The sequence below is a fragment of the Protopterus annectens genome, chromosome 2.part0, assembly GCF_019279795.1.
Source record: "Protopterus annectens isolate FY-2018-M chromosome 2.part0, PAN1.0, whole genome shotgun sequence".
Classification (NCBI taxonomy): Eukaryota; Metazoa; Chordata; order Ceratodontiformes; family Protopteridae; genus Protopterus; species Protopterus annectens.
Window position 1 is genome coordinate 794,390,975 of NC_056728.1, and position 19,337 is coordinate 794,410,311.

Consider the following 19,337-nt stretch of genomic DNA (forward strand, 5'->3'; position numbering starts at 1 on the left):
AAAAAGAAGCAATGATAAAGGAAAGGTGTGGGTGGAAATGAAAAAGGGTATGTTATTTTTCCAGGGAGAATATAAACTAAAATAGAGTATAAAGAGAAGAATGTACCAGTCATAGCTGCTCCAGTAACCAAACACACTTTAGCCAGTTATGGCAAATATTAATGTCCACAGAGCAAAATTTAGGAAGACAAGCAAAAGGAGGGCCACACCTGGGACAGTATGAAATGGATAAAGTAAATGAAAAGGACAGCCATAATCATAGGTAGATAGTTAATGTCCTCTTAGAGAACTCATGTAAGACAATGAAACACAGCTAAATATTTAGGTGTGTGATGCCCTAGCAGTCTCAAATGGTAGCATGCAGCCAGAGGAACTTTATGTGGCATTATGGGATTGTGACGTTGTGCTTACTTACAGTAGATTATAATGTGAAGTGATGTAACATATGTGAAATACTAATTACTTAAGGGGTAAATGATTCAATTTTCATATCATTTTGATAGTATTGTGGTTTGGACACTAAACACCTATGTGACATTAGAAGGACAGTGTTATTATTGTTGCTTAAGAAGCCCTGAGTTGATTCTCAACTAGACAATCATAAAATCACAACTTATTTCTGTTTATTCATACCAACAAGGATGTACAATGTACAGTATGTTTTGGAATCTAGAACAAATAAGGGTCAAGTTTGTTGTTTTTAGGAAATACTTATTATTGACTGAAATCAGGATGTATGTGACATTACATGTTCTAGGAGACAATTAAGTCTATCTTGTCTGACATTAAAGTTTGTTCAGACCTTTTAATTTTCTTCCATGTTGACCTCTTATCCCACCCCTTTTTTAGCATATCTCATTACCTAATGAATGCATTGATGGATTCTCTTCCCACCACCAATTCTGGTATTCCATTCCTATAATTCACAACTTTCTCCATAATGTAGTTTTGCAAAGCTAGTAATTAGCTGATCACTACAATCTGCACATATCCTCTGTTGCCCTCCTACTGCTATGTCTTTTCCTCTCAGGAAGATGGCAACGCCTTGTATGGCAGTGGCCTCTCCGGCTTCTGATATGCACATTTTTTTTCATGTTGTGCCGTGAGTATGTTTTTGTTGTCAAGTGAGTGGACATCAAGGGTGATAATGTTGTTGGTGTCAGAATGTGAATTAGTGCCTGTTATTGCCTGCTTTTCTGATGAAATAGTGTGGAGCAGTGGAAGTTGGGCCTGCAATGGTGATCCCAGCTGATGTGGAGTGCGAGAAACAGAATTTCGCTTTGGTTTGGAAATGGACTCCTTGAATGTGGCGGGGACTTGGTGGTTGCTGGTGATGGTGTGGCCAGTCAGGCCTGCAAGTAGATGTGGTTGAAAGACTGTGGTTGGAAGAGGGTTGGAAGGAAGAACGTTAGACTGGATGATGCAAGGGATGATCAGGACTGCAGGCAGTGGTGGTTGGATGGTCATTGGTGACAAGAGGATGGTCAGATAAAAGGACTGTTTATATAATGTTGATAGAGATGCATGGTGATGGTGTCAGATGTATTGTGCATGTTTATGGCTTCTGATCTTCGATTGGCTCTTCCACTGTTATTGTGTTATTACTGTTTACTGTTATATACTGCAGTAGCGGTGCTGCGGTAGCATTGTCGCCTCACGGTAAGACGTTGTCCTGTTCGATTCTCAGCTAAAACATCTTCTGTGTGGAGACATGTGTGAATGGGTGTACCTTCGTTGAAGGTTGTGTGTCAGAGCTGGCAACTAGGCATGTAAAAAAAAAATCTACTGCCAATCATTAGCGGACCGGAGTTCTGCTGTGGTGACCCCTAACTGGGAAAAGCCGAAAGACACAACAACAGCTGTTTACTGTTATATGTAGCTGTGTTCTGCTGTTACGTTATTTGTACATGAGCTTGGAGGAACATAATTTCATTCAGCTGTACTTGGATATGGCTGAATGACTATAAAGTTTGCTTTGCTCTTGTATTTGCATCACTTGAGCTTGTGCTCCTTTATTATGTTCCCATTCTGCTCCCGGTCTTAGGTTCATATGTTCATAGATGTGTATTAGGCTAATAGCCCTGGAGCCTTTACAAGCCTAGCCCATAGGATTTCCCTGGCATTGTGCCACCTGACCTTAGTTCCCAGTGCCTCTGTCGAGTAAAGCCACTGGAGTTATCCCTGGGGTGAATTTTCTATTTCCCATCCACTCATCAAGATTTCTGTTGAAGAGGGCCAGTGAGGTGCTCTGCTTGACATGTATGGAGGTCTATTCCATAGCATGGGCAGTCTCTGGGTTATCAACCTGTCCCTCCAGCATGTTCTGTTGATTTTAATATTGAGGTTGAGGTCTCTGGAGTGTGTGGTGCAAAGGGACTGGGATTTCTTTAGATGTATCATTTCTAACAGAGCTGGTTCAGACATGGCTTTGTAAGACAATCAGAGATCGCCTCTAAGTAGGCGATATGATACAGAGAATAGTTGGAGTTTTTTTAGTCTGTCCATATAGGACAAATCCAAAAACTCCAAGGAAAGGGTGCCACAGAACCAAGAACCAGTAAAACCACAGCAGGCACCCAAAGAGGCAGAAGGTAGTAAAAAAACATGAGCCTGTAGGTGTAAGCAGCAGTAGGTTTAATCACATCTGTCTGCTATCCAAATTGGCTTCCTGATTGCATGCAGGAGTGGAAATGCAATCCTTCCTGTCATACCGACCCTTTTGTTGTTGTGTTTGAGTTATGTGGTCCTGTGCCATAGTTATAGATATGTAGCATTTGTATTTGGTTACAGAAGCTATCAGCTTAAGTCACAAAGGTATATACTGACATTCAATACATACAGCATCTCCTTGTATGCAAAGAGGAGATGGGATAGATAATTATTCCATTCCACTTAAACTGTTCTTCAAATGCTCTCAGCATAGTCCAATGTGTAATGTTAAACATCGCTGTTAGACCATTTGTTTGTGGATAGTAGTGGTTAGTCTTTAATTGGTCACAACCCTTCCATAAACAGTTCAGTAGGTCTGACATAAAGTTAAGCCATATGTTTGTCGATATTTCCTAGGGAAAAACTACCCTGCTGAGAGTTCATATCAGAGCATGCGCCACCTTTTTTACCTCAGTAATGGGAAGAGCCATGGACTCAGAGTAAATGGCTACCCCAGAGAGATTTGGAAAAGACTCTTCAATAAAAGGCCATGTCAACAAAAAAGCTTCATCTTTGTCTTTAGCTTCATCAACTTTTGGGAACTGTTCACATGTCTTACAGTACCCTGTCACATATTTTACAATATAAACACACATTTTACATAAGACACTTCGCTGAGTACTTTATACCTATAGGGCACAAAAAGCAAATATAGTGGACTACTGCCAAATGTGTCTGTTGGTAGGCCCATGTAAATATCATTTGCTACATAATTTCTCGCTCTAGTCACTATCTAGAAGAACATTCTCTGTACAATAATTCCTTGACCCAGTGCACAGATTCATTTCATCCATGAAAGTCAGAAGTCTCCTTGGCAACTTCCCTCAAGCTTTGTAATGTTGGAACTAGAGCTGTGTTTATTATAACTCTTATTTCATGATTCTCTACTGTTCCTCTTCTAGAGAAAATCTAATAACTTTTGGCATTTGTGGTTCAGATCTAGGCTTACTGATACTAACTATCGCTTTACATGAAGTAGACCCCTTAAGAAGTCTTGTAACATTCGACTTCTGCTTCTCTGACTCAGGCTTGCTGTTATACCCCTGCTTTTCTTCTTAGATAACCATATCACTAGAATCTGTTGGAGGTACATGCATTGGCTGGGTCTTTCCACTTATACCTTCTCTATGTTTGTCTTTATATCTGGCTACATGTAGCTGTATCTACCCAGTTTACTATATCATAAAGACCCCTTTTTCATTACTTTTCTTTATTGACATTACTGTTCTTTAATTTGGTCAAAGGTAGGTGTAAGCACCATTATAACTTTTATACTTGCTATTTCCCTGAGCACATGATTGCACAGATCCTCTAAGGTGAGTGTACATGACTGACATTCATTGCTTTTCCTCACCTTTTCCTGTAGTTCCATCTCAGTAGTACGTGTTGCTCCTGCAGAGTCTGCTGTAGCCATGAGTGGGACATGTACCAAGTTCCCCTTCTTTTTTTTCCAAAATCTCTTTATTTGAATTTTCAGATATTAACAGTGATACGTCGAATCAAACACACAAAACAAACAATACATACAAAAATGAAACATTCAAAAAACTAATAACACAAGAAATACATATACACTATATACAATAGAAGTCAATACATCATCAAATGGAGTATAAAAAGTTTTTAACATCACTTAAGAAAGTGAGGGATAGTATAAGGGACATATTTTATGAAGAAGATAAATATAGAAATTCAACCACTTATTATACTTAATGTAATTAGGGAATACAATTAGATATATAAAGAAGAGAAAGGGAAAGAAGAGAAAAAAAAAAAAAACAAACAAACTAAAAACTGGTTATAATGCAGTTATTGCATAATATAAATTTGTCTTATCATGTCAGTGTACAATCTTTCTTTGTTAAGAATTACATCTAGTAAGTAACCTGAATATTTCTGGTAATAGTGTTTCTTTTTTGCTTCTGTATAAACTAGTTTGTAGATGAGATATATTTAGTAACAAGGTTGCTAAAGCCTTCCCATGTAATTGGAGATGTGACATTCCAATTTTTAGTGATATAAAATTTAATAAGGGCACACCGTTATAAAGATAAAGACATGTTTTTTTATTTTTGGAAGTTGAGTCGTGTTAATGTGCAATATAGCTGTCTCCCATGACAGGGTTGATTTTTCATATCCCATCTTCTCTAACCTAGCTCTTAAAGAGCACCAGAGGTTGTGTACCTTGCTACATTTCCACATGACATGGAGAATATCTGAAGTTTGGTTTGGGCATTGAGGACATATAGTCGAGAAGTTGGAATTGAACTGATTTGGTTTTGATGGGGTATAGTATACATTGTTATTTGTCATAATTTGTGTATATGGCAGCTTCTTAAAAGGAATGAATTTTATCGCATTCTCAGTAGCCAGTCTCTTATTTTCATCTGTCAGAGATTGTTTTTTTTTTTGCCAATAGTTTGAAAATAATAGAGAATTCAGTGTTTTATGTTCGTTACAAGTTTATATATCCTAGAAATTGTTTTCCCTTGCATCTCAAGGTTTTCTAGTATTAGTTTTAGTAAGTTAATGTCCTGCAAGTCGACTTGTGTTTGTGAGAATTTAGCATTTATGAGATAATGGATTTAGGTAAGAATAACTTTATAGTTCTTAGTAAGATTTAGTTCTAGTCTTATTTGTTGTATATTGGATTATCTCCATTGGTATATTTCCTCATACTGTGAGATCTTTTATCAGAGGTTAATTTGTTAGATTTAAGGGTTTATTGTTTATTAATAGGTTGGGATTTAGGTGGAGTGGTTGTATAAAGGCAAGAGCATCTAATAATTGCAATGATTTAAATAATTTTTGTGTAGTAAGAATCATGTATTTAATTAGTGGGTGTATATTCTTCGTGAATATGCCATTTTGATTTAGGTTTAAAAATGATAGGGATTTGCTGCAATACCCAAGGGATTTCATTTGTTCAGACCAGATTTTGGTCCATTGGGGTGTCCAGGTATTTACATATGGGTCATAGCTTATTATCTTTATTAGTCTGTAGGCAGTAATTGTACTATCATAGAGTTTGAAATCAGGTAACCCCAATCCCCCTTTATCTTTGGTAAGTACAAGTTTGTCATATTTAATTCTAGTGGATTTGGGGTACCATAAGAATCTTGATATAGCTTTTTCTATATCAAGGAAGAATTTTGGGGGAATACTTGAAAAAGTAGCATTTAGTTGAAAGAGTATTCTCGGTAAAAGGTTCATCTTAACAACACTAGCTTTTAAGAGTAAAGACATATTAATATTCTTCCACCTATTGATATCACTTTCAATACTGGTCCATGTATGTAATAGGTTATTCTTTATCATATCCTTAAAGTCAGGAGTAAATATTCTTAGGTATTTTATCTGGTAACTTATCTTGATCTCACTCATGGGAAAGTAAAATTCCTTATGACCTATAAGATTTATGGGAAATATGTGGGATTTGTTTAGACTTAAATTATAGTTAGAGATTTCAGAGAACTCATCTATAGCTTCAAGTATTTTTGGGAGGTCAGTAGTGGGAAGTTGAAAATTTATATTTAAGTCATCAGCAAAAGCAGAGAACATAAGATTTGTATTATAGATTCTAGGTATGTGATGGAATTTTTTTTGTGAAATAAACAGAAGGAGAGGTTCTAGATAAAGATTAAAGAGGTATGGGGAAAGAGGGCAATCTTGTTTTGTACCATTGGATAACAGTACAGGGTTAGTTTTGAGCTTATTTATCTAAATAGTGGTAGAGGCTTTCTGATATAGAACCTTAATTATCCTTATGAATTCCTGAGGAAAACCATATAAAGGTAATATATTAAATAAGAAATGTAAATTAACTCTATCAAAAGCTTTGGCTGCATCCACCGTGACGACATATCCGGACCATTTGTCACTGTTAAGAAGTCTGATAATGGTATCTAAAAGGAGGGTGTTATCACTTGTTTGCCTGTTTATTATAAAGCCCATTTGTTCTTGGGAAATGATAAGAGGGCAGTACATTCCTAAGTCTATTTGCTATAACATGAGCTAGTATCTTAAGGTCAGTATTTTTCAGGGCTATTGGTCTATAGTTTGCTGGATCTGTTGGGTCAGAATTCGGTTTTGGAATTAGTACTGTTTTGGAATTATTTAAATAATTATCTGTTATTCCATGTTGTATTATAAAGTTGAAAACTTTTAATAATACTTTGGAAATAGGTTCCATGAATAGTTTATAAAATTCAGAGATGTAGCCATAGGGCCCAGGGGATTTACCCGGTTTGGGTTTGTGTATTGCAGCTTTTACCTCATTTAGTTGCAGGGGTGTTTTTTAGGAGTTTTTTTTTTAATCTTCCATAAGTTGTGGAAATTTTATATTATGTATAAAATCACCAAAATTGTCTGTAGATGGTAATAAGGGTATGTTGTATAGTTTCTTATATATGTCTTCAAAAGCATCTACAATATCTTGGTCCTTGTACTTCACCAGTCCTTCATACACTATTTCTTTAATTCTCGGTGGGCCATTTTTTGTGTTAATTAGTCTAGCTAGGAATTTTGAAGGTGTTTGTGCCCATTCTGAATATTGATATATTGACCTTAATTCTGAAAGGAGATATTTTCTAGATAGTGTTTGTGTAATTGATTTTGCCAGTCTATTACTTTTTCCTCCAGGTCTTTAGAGCATTTTTTTCTGAAGTTCTAATTCAGCAATACTTATTTGAGTTTCTAGTTCCTTTTAAAGTTATTGTACTTTTTTTTTTAACCATGCAGATTTTTGTATAATTATACCCCTAATGACCACTTTGGCAGCCACCCATTGTATATCATAAGGAATTTGAGTAGATATAAAGTCATTTTGAAGTTGGGCTATGACATTCTGGATTTCCTGTACTGTTTCTTGGTTTTGAATGATTTTAGGATTTAATGTCCAAGTATTGAAATAGGGAACATTTTGTTTATATGTTTGAAAATTTATTAAGAGACTGATTTTTGAATTGTCTGAGATAGTTATAGGTGATACAGCATAAATTAGTCTGTTCAAAAGCAATGATTGGAAAATTAGAAAATCATCTATTCTGGACCAGGTTTTATGAGTAGCTGAGAAGAAAGTGAATCTTGATATTGTTTCATCATATTGGAATTTAATATAGGGGTCAGTTAGTTCAAAAGTATTTTGTAATCCTTCAAGTGCTATAGTGGTATGTTGTGACTGCCTACGTTCATTATGTGATCTATCTTTGTCTAGATTTAATAAAGCATTCCAGTCCCCACCAATGATATGCAAATTATTTGGGTGCTTAGTATAATAAAGATTTCATAAACAAAGGCCGGGATTCACTAATCCTCCGTGTAAGACTTAGTTAGTCTAACATGGACACTGCAGTGTAAGGGTCTGATGTCAGCGCGTCATTCATATTCATGAGTGAGCGCTGACTCAACTCTAAGGCTTACACAGAGCATGCATGAGTGCAGGGGCGTTTCAAACTGCCGAGCAGTCCAAATATCCATGCCCCTGCAAGTGCCTAAACTGCAAATGTCAACTGAAATGAGCGAGTATGCTCAAATGTCCACATACCCAACGCTACACTCCCCCACATTCTAAATCCCTGTACAAGTCTAAAATGTAAAGGTTTCCTTTTTTTTATTATTCCTGATATAGCTGCCCATATTTGCATGTGTTTGCTCGGGTTTGCCCATTGCTTAGCTACAGTTAGCAGTGTAGACATCGAAGAGGATAATAAACTATTTATATGCAAATTAAGCCAAATAGCAATAGCATAGTGGTAGAGCCCTTGCACGAAGAGGAGGCATTTCCGGTTCAAGTCCCGCCACTCCCCTACCTATTTTCTATCAGAAATGTGTGCATAAATAGAATTCCTGACATTTAACTTTTAAGTCACAGTAAAATGCATTGAAATGGCCTATGTGGTAGTGAATGATATTTACTATATATATATATATATATATATATATATATATATATATATATATATATATATATATAAGCATGTGGAATGGTCATGCATACTGAAAAATGAATAAGTTACGTATCTTAAGCAATGTGAAGCACTACTAAGCAAAGTTTACTAGTATTAAGCACAGTTAAGTACAATAACTCATAGCTTAGCAGTGTTATAACTAGTGCTATAGTTTTGCGCGGAGCTGCTCATCGCACGAACTAGGGCAAACACAACATGTTCACGCGGAGCTGCAAACCGCACTAACTAGCGCAACGTTGGGCAGTGTAGAGCAATGTAGAGCAACATCGAGCAACGTTGGGCAAAGTTGAGCAAAGTTGAGCAAAGTCGGCTAAACACAGCCACACCTCCAAGCTGGTATGGCTAGTAGTAAAATAAAAAGCAATGGCAGGCCTCGAACCCGGGATACTGTGCACCATAATCACCATACTAAACCACTACGCCATGACAGCTTTACATATGTATGCATTTCCAACACACTCATATATATCAATGGAAGTTTAGCCATTGCTAAGCAGGTTTGCTCTCAGCTGAGAATTTTCAAAACCGGCCAATGACAAATAAATGCGGGAAATGAGGCATATTTAAGCTCCATAGGTGGGAATAATTGCCATAACTGGTTGTAGCTTCCATCTGCAGACAGTATGGCCGGTGGTGGAGAGGGCTCTCATTTTCGAGCGCAACAGTGGGGCATTGAGGAGACAAAAGCTATGGTTTGGCTCCTCGTCCATCATCATGATGCAAGACTCCTGCAGGGCCAGTTTCAGGGCACTGAATACAAAGTGGAAGCCTGGAACCATCTAGCACATGATCTCACCAGTGCCACAGGCATCCCTCGGACTGGTGAGCAGGTCAGACACCACCTTTCAGACCTGAAGAGACGCAAGGAGGACCGACTCAACCAGTGGATACAGGAGGCCCATCAAATGGAAAATGCCCCACTACTGAGTATGTAGCCATGGAATGAAGTATGTAAGAATTGCTATAGTAGTCCATGTTATGGATAGGTATGTCTCAATATCCCTTAATTTACTTCACAGCTGCAGGTGTCCATGCTGGGAATCAGCAAGCCTATGCAGATAGGCTGCTAAGGCTGTGCCACCAGGCAGGTTAGTAATTATTCTGCATGTGTTGTCATATAAAAGAAGTGAGAGTGCCTGAAAAAGAGTGTTGCAACCCATTAATAAAGATATAATGCAGATAGGCTGCTAAGGCTGTGCCACCAGGCAGGTTAGTAATTATTCTGCATGTGTTGTCATATAAAAGAAGTGAGAGTGCCTGAAAAAGAGTGTTGCAACCCATTAATAAAGGTATAATGAGTGTTGAATAACTTCTCTGCATGTACTGTTATATAAACAGCATGAAAAGGTGTTGTAACCCATTAATAAAGGTATAATATGTATTGAATAAAAGACCTCTGCATGCACTGATATATCAAATAAATGAGAGAGCCACTAGAAAAGTGTGTAATGTAATAAATAAAGGTATAATTCCTGGAGTGTGTCCGTGTCACTTTCTTCGATATGTTGTTGTACCCTTGCATTATAGAAATAGTACTGTTGTAGTAAGCGCAGTCAACCCACACATGGGTAGGCCCATATAAAGTGGATGAAGGGAGTGCCAGTAGCTGTTAAGCATATATACAGTCCTCAACTGTTGGTTCATGGCTGGCATGTGCAGGTTAATCTGGCACATGAGTAGCTTGTTATTCTGTTCCCCAGAAATGTCAGTGTGCTGCTAGAAATGTAGGGGGCATTCAACATATACCTGATAATTTCACCTGAATACATACAGACATGTAGATATTTAAATATAAATTAATATGTAATATGTAGCAGTAACATCTGCATCCAGGACAGTTAGTATGTCAGATACAGGTCAGGTATATCAAGAACTAGCAAAACTCATTTTACAATTTAACAGACATTGCCCAGTGTAATAATACATGTAGGGGATATATAACTGCAGTCAACAGGAATGTAGTGTAAACTACAAGTATATATAAGTTGTTAATGGAGGTATCTTTTTACACCCTACTGTATGTGCCTAAACAATGCAATTCCACACCTCAATGGGTATGTCTAATCTCATAAAATTTGTTGGGGCACATGTCCTATTGGTTTATAAATATCTGCATTTACTTTGATGCATGTGCCCTGTTCACATATCACAATCTTGGTGGCCTGTTGCCACCAATCAATCCTGCATGCTGTTGGAATGTCCACTGTTGTTCTATATATGCATGTGTTATGCTTGCTGTTCAACTGTTGGAATTCTGGTGTGTTGGGTTAATGGGAATACTACTGTATGCTGTTACAACTAAATTGGAATGCTGTTGGCTATTACTAACCCATATTGTCATTAAATCCTCCTAAATATAGAATGTATGGGAAGGCCGGTCCCAGCTGACCCACCTGTCCCACTTCAGCTGGCAATGGCACCTGGCACCAGCAGGTCCGGTGCCTAGCCCGGGAACCCCTCCTCCATTGGTCCTGTGCCACCTTCGGGTGGAAGCACTGCAGGGGATGGTGGGTCATCCCTCCATGCAAGCGTGGCCGGAGGAGGGCCACCTATCACCCTCCAAATGGTCTGTGCTGTGGTGCGTAGGGAGATTGAGCGTTCAGTCACTGATCCTCTATGCCAGCTCGAGGCAGAGTGGCGTGACTCATGGGTGAGCCTGCCCCTCCTACGCAGCCCCCAGCACAGCCACCCTCCAGGCTGTGAAGGTGCAGTGGTGACTGCCCATGGGTGGGGATCTCAGTTCCACTGTTGCCATCTGTGGGCTCATGGGCTTGTGATTTCCAAACACCCTTCCCTGTCAATGGTGTTCACCCACCGCATGTGACATATTCCGCCCCTGTATGCATCTTGTTTGTCTTGTCTGTTTACCTCCCCAACCTACCTCCCCAAATATACCTACTTCCCCTACCTCACATTCCACTCTCACCTGAAAAAAAAATGGGCAATCTGCTCCCACAAAAAAATTACGTCCCATACATAGCTGCCCATTTTGCACACATGTCTGCTGGACACATAAACTGAAATTTAATTGGCTGTACAACATACTTTGTTGTCCTCACCCTCTCTCAGGGGTGGAGTGTTTCAAATTTCCATCCAAATTATTAGTATATGCACAGCTGTTGCTGTTAAAGAAATGGGCAGCTATGGACCTTCCCTACACCCATCCTGCACATCCCGAGCTGTTTTCCCTACTGTCTTTCCCTCTTTGTGCCCCTTTTTCACCACTTTCCTTTCTCCCCATTTTCTTTTCTTTCAAAGAAATGAGCGCGGGGGTTAGCGGGAGTAAGCACTTTTAAGCAGTAGTTAGCGGGTTTACGCGAGTGTGCGCCTGTGTGCACTTGTGTGCGCTTAGCTAAGCATTGCACAAAGCCCCGCAAACCCGCTTACAACTGCTTAAAAATGCGTTAGTCACTCTGTATGTCAGGGCCCTTGTTCTGCTCAGCAGCAAAATAAAATACCTCTGTCAGTCTCTAATATTGTAAAGGTGTACCTCACTTCTACCTACTTTTCCCTGAGTCTGTTCAAATATGTACCTGAGTGTTTGAGAGGCCTGGCAGAGGCAGAAACACACAGGTATATCAGCTATTCTGCTGTTACACACTGTGCAAATAGCTTTGGAAGGAGTTCCAGAAGCATACCCTTATGTAGGAGTACAACAGTGAAATACCAAGGGATGTAGCCATGTACTGGTAGCAACCAACTGTGACAATGCCATTGTTCCAGTGCTGAAAAGACCAGTGTGGTGCACAGACAAAGAATAACAGGCTAACCTCTGGCTACCATCTGGATAGGTCCACATTTGTGAGCTACGCAGACAGACTACTTGCCTTGGTAAACTAACAGGTACACAGCAACCCTTTAAGTCCAGCAAGATAAAGTTCACACATTAATACATAATGCTCTATGTCCTTCTGCACCCCTACCCAAATGTACAATAAACCTGTGTATTCAGGGTCTACCAAGGATGTAGGTAGGCATACTCAGTACTGAAATTTGTCCATCTTTCTTGAGCAGCCTGTGCTAATGTCAACACCAAAACGCAGAAACTGTTCAAAAGTGGCTAAATTAATATTCACAGTATAGCAGTTCACAAGCAGTTCATGTGCAAAATTAATACATCTCAATAACTACTTTGTATGGTAGTTAATTGTATAAGTAGAAAAGAAGCCACATAAACCCATGTATCTTGCATTAGTATTTGTAGGGGTGATTACAAATCTACACTGACAACTGTGTAGTGGAAGTGTCCACATTCAGGTCTGAGTACATTTAAATCTCTGGCTACACCCCTAGCTTCACATATAAGAAGTATACCAACCTTCTGACTTATACAACAGTGTCCACAGCAAACAAGAATGGGCCCTACTTTGGAAAGCTGAAAGGGCTATGCCTACCTGACATAGCAATTTATAGCATTGGGTTGCTATGACAGTGAGTACTGCAATTACCACACCAATTGGTGCAGAGGCCATCACATGCACATGTGCAGATACCTATAAAAGCAGGCTGTACCTGCTGGCCACACATGCAATCATCACATTGCAGACGCTGAGAGAGAGAGAGAGAGAGAGAGAGAGACACACACAGAGACAGAGACAGAGTCAGAGAGAGAGAGAGAGAGAGAGTCGCACACTCCCACCCACACCAGTGGTAAAAAAAATAAATAAATAAAACAATAAACATCTAAAATAAAGCCAAAAATACAGCAAAGTGAAAACTACAAGCACATACAAAGGAAAGGTATATAACAGATATGTATTTACTGGCATGTAGTAGATGTATTTGAAGACTACTTTACATACTTTGAAACATCAATATGTGGCAGCAGTACATATCTATGCACAGATGCCCTGCATAACTACTGCCATGGACAAATCAGTGTGTAGCTGTGTGCAGTGGGACATAACTGTGATATATGTAGCTCAGCATTAAATGTCAAACATCTGAAACATGTCATCTGTGTTCTGTACTGTAGTGTGGACAATGGCTGTTTGCTGGTATATGACATGTGGTGGTTAAACGCTGTGGGTGTGATTTGTCAGGTTTGCAGTGTCGCAGCCAGTGAAGCCTGCTAAAGCCACATGGGCTGAGAACACCTTCAATGCATTTTGCACAAGACTGTGCAATATCATTACATAACTGTATACCTCCCAAACTTCGCTTAATTGATAATCCTACCATGACAGGTGGACTGTATATGTGCCTATATGTATATCTATATGTACACCAATGGATGTTTATATGTATGTGTGTGTGTATATATATATATATATATATATATATATATATATATATATATATATATATATATATACACACACACACACATATATATATATATATATATATATAGGCAGGGAGAGACAGAGTCACATTTACTGTGACAGATGCCTGGTGACAAAGCTTGTCACCACAATAGACAGAACATGCTGGGGGGATAGATTCCTATCTCAGAGACATCTCATACTGTGGAAAAAAACTACCTAGCAATAGCAAACAAAGCTCCTCAGTAGCACCCGTCATGAATAGTCTTGATGATTGGATGTGAGATAGGAATTACACCCCAGGAGTCACCTCTGTGGCTTTGCTTGACAGGGACACGTGGACTTAAATTACTTGGGTGTCAAAGGCCAGGGTACCATCTGGCTAGGCTTCTATAGGCCCTAGGGCCAATAGCCTTTAACCTACCTATGAACCAATACACATCCACATGTACTTGTTGCAATAATTGCTATGTGAGTTTGACTGAGTGTGATGGTGAATGTGTTGGTGAATGTGCCACATTTGGGATAGCTTAGTGGGAAATTGTTTCTGTCATGGTATTATGTGTCCTAGCTCTGATCCCAGCAAAAGACATGTATGCTAATGCTAGCCAGAACAAGCAGTATGGTGTACGGTCCGATGTAGTCCCCTTGTGTTAACTGGGGTGTGCCATTGGAGGATGAAGCAGTACATGTATGCACATTGATTGGTACTGCTGGTGAATCAAACCCCTGTATGAACTGTAGTACTACCTGAAGCTGTAGGCCTAAACAGCACAGTATGGTGTATGTCCACATTGCATGGAAACACTGTTCTGTGTGTTCCCTGTAGTCCTCACAGATTACATACCTCAGGCATAAGGGTTTATAAGTACTGACACACAGTACTGTATGGTACACACGTAAAGCTCATCTGGGTTGCCATACCTCTGTGTCCTGTATGTATGTCTGATGTGTGTGTGGGTATGCCTGTAACATGCCCCGGTCATATGTGTTATAGGATATAAGTGTGTATCTAGTAACATGTATAGTGTAGTACAGCAGTATGCCTCCTATATTCACGAATGTGCACATATTGTAGGCAGAGGTTTTCCATCAACAACTAGTGTGGTATACTTGTAATACTGTAACTGGACTTTACAATCATTGCAATGGATTACATATTTCGTTATACATTAGCTGGATATTTACCTACTCTAGCTAGGGGGTGCATTGTGTCGCATACAGTGTGCCATGTACTGTTGCATAGTCTTACATAGTGGTTTATCTTTGTTGCTGTGCAGAAAATCGTTTAATATATACAGCGTGTCAGGCAGTGTTAGTCAGTTGTGGGTTGAGCAGTGATATGTGTTATTGAAAGTGTGTATCCCCTGACAGACAATAGTTTGCTAATTATGTCACTTCAGTGATATCTGTACTGTAGAATGTAAAGTGTGCCACATGACTTGCTCACACATATTGTTTTCTTGTCTTCCAGGGCCATGTCCCACCATCGCAATCCTGCATACAGCCAAGCAGAGGATGAGATTCTGACAAACTGTCTCATCAAACAGTACAACTTGCTCTTTTCAAGAACCAGCCAGGACCAGCATGAGCAGACTGCGCTGTGGCAAGATGTTGTCCGTAGGATAAATGACATAGGCATGCATAATCGGACTTATGAGCAGGTACGACATCACTGCAGTGATTTACTCAGACATGTCCGGCAGCGTGCGTCTGATGTCCGTAGGCAACAGCTTGCCACAGGTGGTGGGGTTGCCACTCATCCCCCCCCTCACCAGAGTGGAGGAGCTGCTCCTGAGCCTGGGGGCTCCTGGCCAACAACAACAACAACACACATGCATCATCATGAAGGCCAGAGCCCCCCAGCAAGTTCACATGGAGCGAGCAGGTAAGTTGGCTTATCTGTAGACTACTGTTACCTCTATTGTTAGATCATGCATATGTGAGATGTGTACTGTGTAGTTAGAAGATGTGGAGCCTGGTGTTGTTCAATACTGATAGTTTGGAACATGATGTGTAGACCTGTGTCTGTCAACCATTGTACCTCTATAAGATTGCAAAGCCACAGTAGCAATGCCACAGTTGTTGCCACTGACAAACTGTTTCATATCCTTGTAGGTCCCTCTGGAGTGACAACAAGGCAGCAGACCCATGCTGGTGAGTGTGTTCTACATTTAATATTGCTAATAAAATGTGCTTGTCATAGGTGAGGTGTAGGCCATGCACACATGTAACACACCTACACATAATGCATGCTGTGCATGTTTGCTGTGAGACTATGCACATCTCAGTAACGTGAGTGGCTGCCTCAAACACATGCAATACACAGATCATCCCAAACAATTGTGGCTACACTATAGTGGACATTGGATAGGCAGTTGATACACATGCACACGACATACACAACTCTGTCATACGCAGTACATGTTAATATGCTACACATGGCGTATTCAGACACACGCTGTAAGGTCACACTCCAGTATCCCAAATGTCATCCACACAGCACACATAATATACCTGAGGGGTAGAGGCCTATCATGGGGCAGTGCGACACTCTCCAACATGCAACACATTCATGTTAGGCAATGCTCCCTATTGGGCACCTTACAAACCCATGTAACAAGCGGCTGTGAAATGGTGACTGTAGCCATGGTACTGCAGTTCCAGTACAGCATGGTATGTGCCGGTCTGGCACACATTAGTAGCCCTGAGTGACCACATGATGCTGCATGATGATGGCTCATGGTGCTACACCCCATCCAGTTACAGTGACCACAGTATCACACATAACATTAACTGCTATGCACCTCAATGTTGTGTGTGTGCAAACATATGCACTGATACACATTATGCATAGCAATCACCATTTGTACAAAGTGACACATATATGTCATGTAATGCTACTGAGTGTATAGGTCACATGACTGGCTGGCACTGGCATGTCCACAATATGTCCTACACTCACCATAACCACTGTACAATGGCTATGTTGAGCAATGGTATTCCATCAGGTATACATGCACCACTCATCCTGTGTGTATACATACCATGCATGTGCTAAACCTGTGTCCACAATCATCTGCTAAAGACACAGACGCACTAATCAGAAATGGATATCTATGTGACACACAGATACACATCCAGCCATGGTATGTATACCTGTGAGTGATGGTGCACAAGACATTGCAGAGCTTTTAAGACTTGCACAGCAATGTTGTGTCCATGTACACATTGCATTCCAGGGTGAGGCCAATCACTGAACAACAACACACATGCATCAAAGCCATGTATACTGTTATTAGCAAGGGCTGTCTACAAACGCACTGCATGCTGTTGAGCAACACAAGTCCTGCATGCTGACACATGTGATATAGCTGTATGCCCTGCGATACTGTACCCCACCATCACCCACTATTGAGTATGTTCTGGATTGCTGGTGGTGTGTGTGTGTGTGTGTGTGTGTGTGTGTGTGTGTGTGTGTGTGTGTGTGTGTGTGTGTGTGTCTGTTTTAGTGAGGAGTGCATTTGTGTGCATGTGTGCATGTGTGCAAGTGTTCATGTGTTCATGTGTGCATGTGTGCATGTGTGCCAACATCATGCACAGGTTGTAAAGTGTGTTTCCTGTCTTCCTCTCACAGGTGCTGACTCTGGGCTGGTTCAATGCAGCGGGCAAACCAATGTAACTGAGCAAAATAGTGATGATGATGATGATGATGATGATAGGTGTGTTGAGGCACAGGCATGTTTGCCAGGGTCTGTCATTGGGCCGCCAATTGACAGTACACAAGTGTCCACACCATCCATACACACAGTCATACCGCCAATACATCCATCACCAATGCCCTTAGCTGAGGGACAGCATACAGCCAACATTGGCCAGGACAGTGTGGTATCCATGGCACATGTATCCCAACACAGCAGCCATACCCAGATGTCTGGAAGGATACCACATAGGCAGATGTCCAAGGGTTCTCGATGGAGCACTGCTGCTCATCATGCCACTGGCAGATGTGCTACAGGTCTGACAATGTCACACATGTTCTAGGCTGTCATGGAGGCACAGGCATGTATGGAACGGTACACCAGACAGGGACTAAGGGCACAGGGGGCACACAACACTGCCATAATTGACAGTATCTGTGACCTAGCAGGTGCCATCCGTCATTACACTGAGGTCACAGATAGACATTGGGGAGAGACATTACATGTTCTCCGCAATGTCATGTCCATGTGTCAGGACAGTGCAGGATGGTTGAGTTGTTGACGTGGATGTATGCCAGCAACATCAGCAGCTGGCAGTCGCCACGGATGTCCCACAAGTCACAGCCTCTCCTGTAGTGCCAGTACCAGCCCCAGCACTGTTGGGGGTGGGCTGTCGGTAGAACGTCCTAGAAGACCACGTGCACATGGCTCTGGACAGTCCCAGCAGGGACCTGAGTCCAGTGTACATCCATCTACCTCTGGGGATAGTACCCAGTCTGGCTTATTACCTGATAGTGTCAGTAGCTCCCCTGCCAGGCACAGGTACCATATCTGTGGCCAGAGATGGTGATCTGTAAAGCCTGGCAGGTACAGTCTGTGGCTGTCCCACAAATACCTGTATATGGCAGCCACATGGTGGAACTGTGGGCATGCAGACACACACACACAGGAAACAGACACCTAGGGCTAACACATACCCGCACACATTGCATCAACATTGGCCCATATCACTACTCTTGCCCCTCACACACACACACACACACACACACACACACACACACACACACACACACACACACACACACACACATACATGTCAATTAGATGGCTCACTGTAGGCCTCTGGCAATCTAACAACACACCCTGTGCATTTGATGAAACCTGTGCCACCTTCTGTCATCTGTAACATCGATGCAGGAACAGGCTACCATGGTGCTGATGCACAGGGTGACTTTATAGCAGTACAGGTTTGTTATCATGTTGTCGGCAGTAGAGTGTAATGATATGCTTGAAGGTGTAGCTGAGCAGGCATGATGCATTAAAGCTATGAATGTCATTGTAGTATTGTATACACCAGTGTTAGTTAAAATAGTGTATTGTTCGCCCACGTGCCACTTGGCTGATGTGTGTAGTATTGGCAGCATGTGTTAGAGAGTGGACAGTATGTGTGGGATGTGTGCAGCACAGATTTGTATGTGTACATCTGTGAACATGGTGGAGGTGCACTGTCTGCATGTACGTGCATAGTGGACACATGGGCAGGGTGACATGCCCTGTATTACACAGTAACACTACATAGTTTGTATTGGTGGCCAGTATGCATTATACTACACACATTTCGGAACCTGACTACACATGTGTGTATGATATGGTTTGACACTGTGTTGTGGGTGATAATGTTGCTATCTGTCATT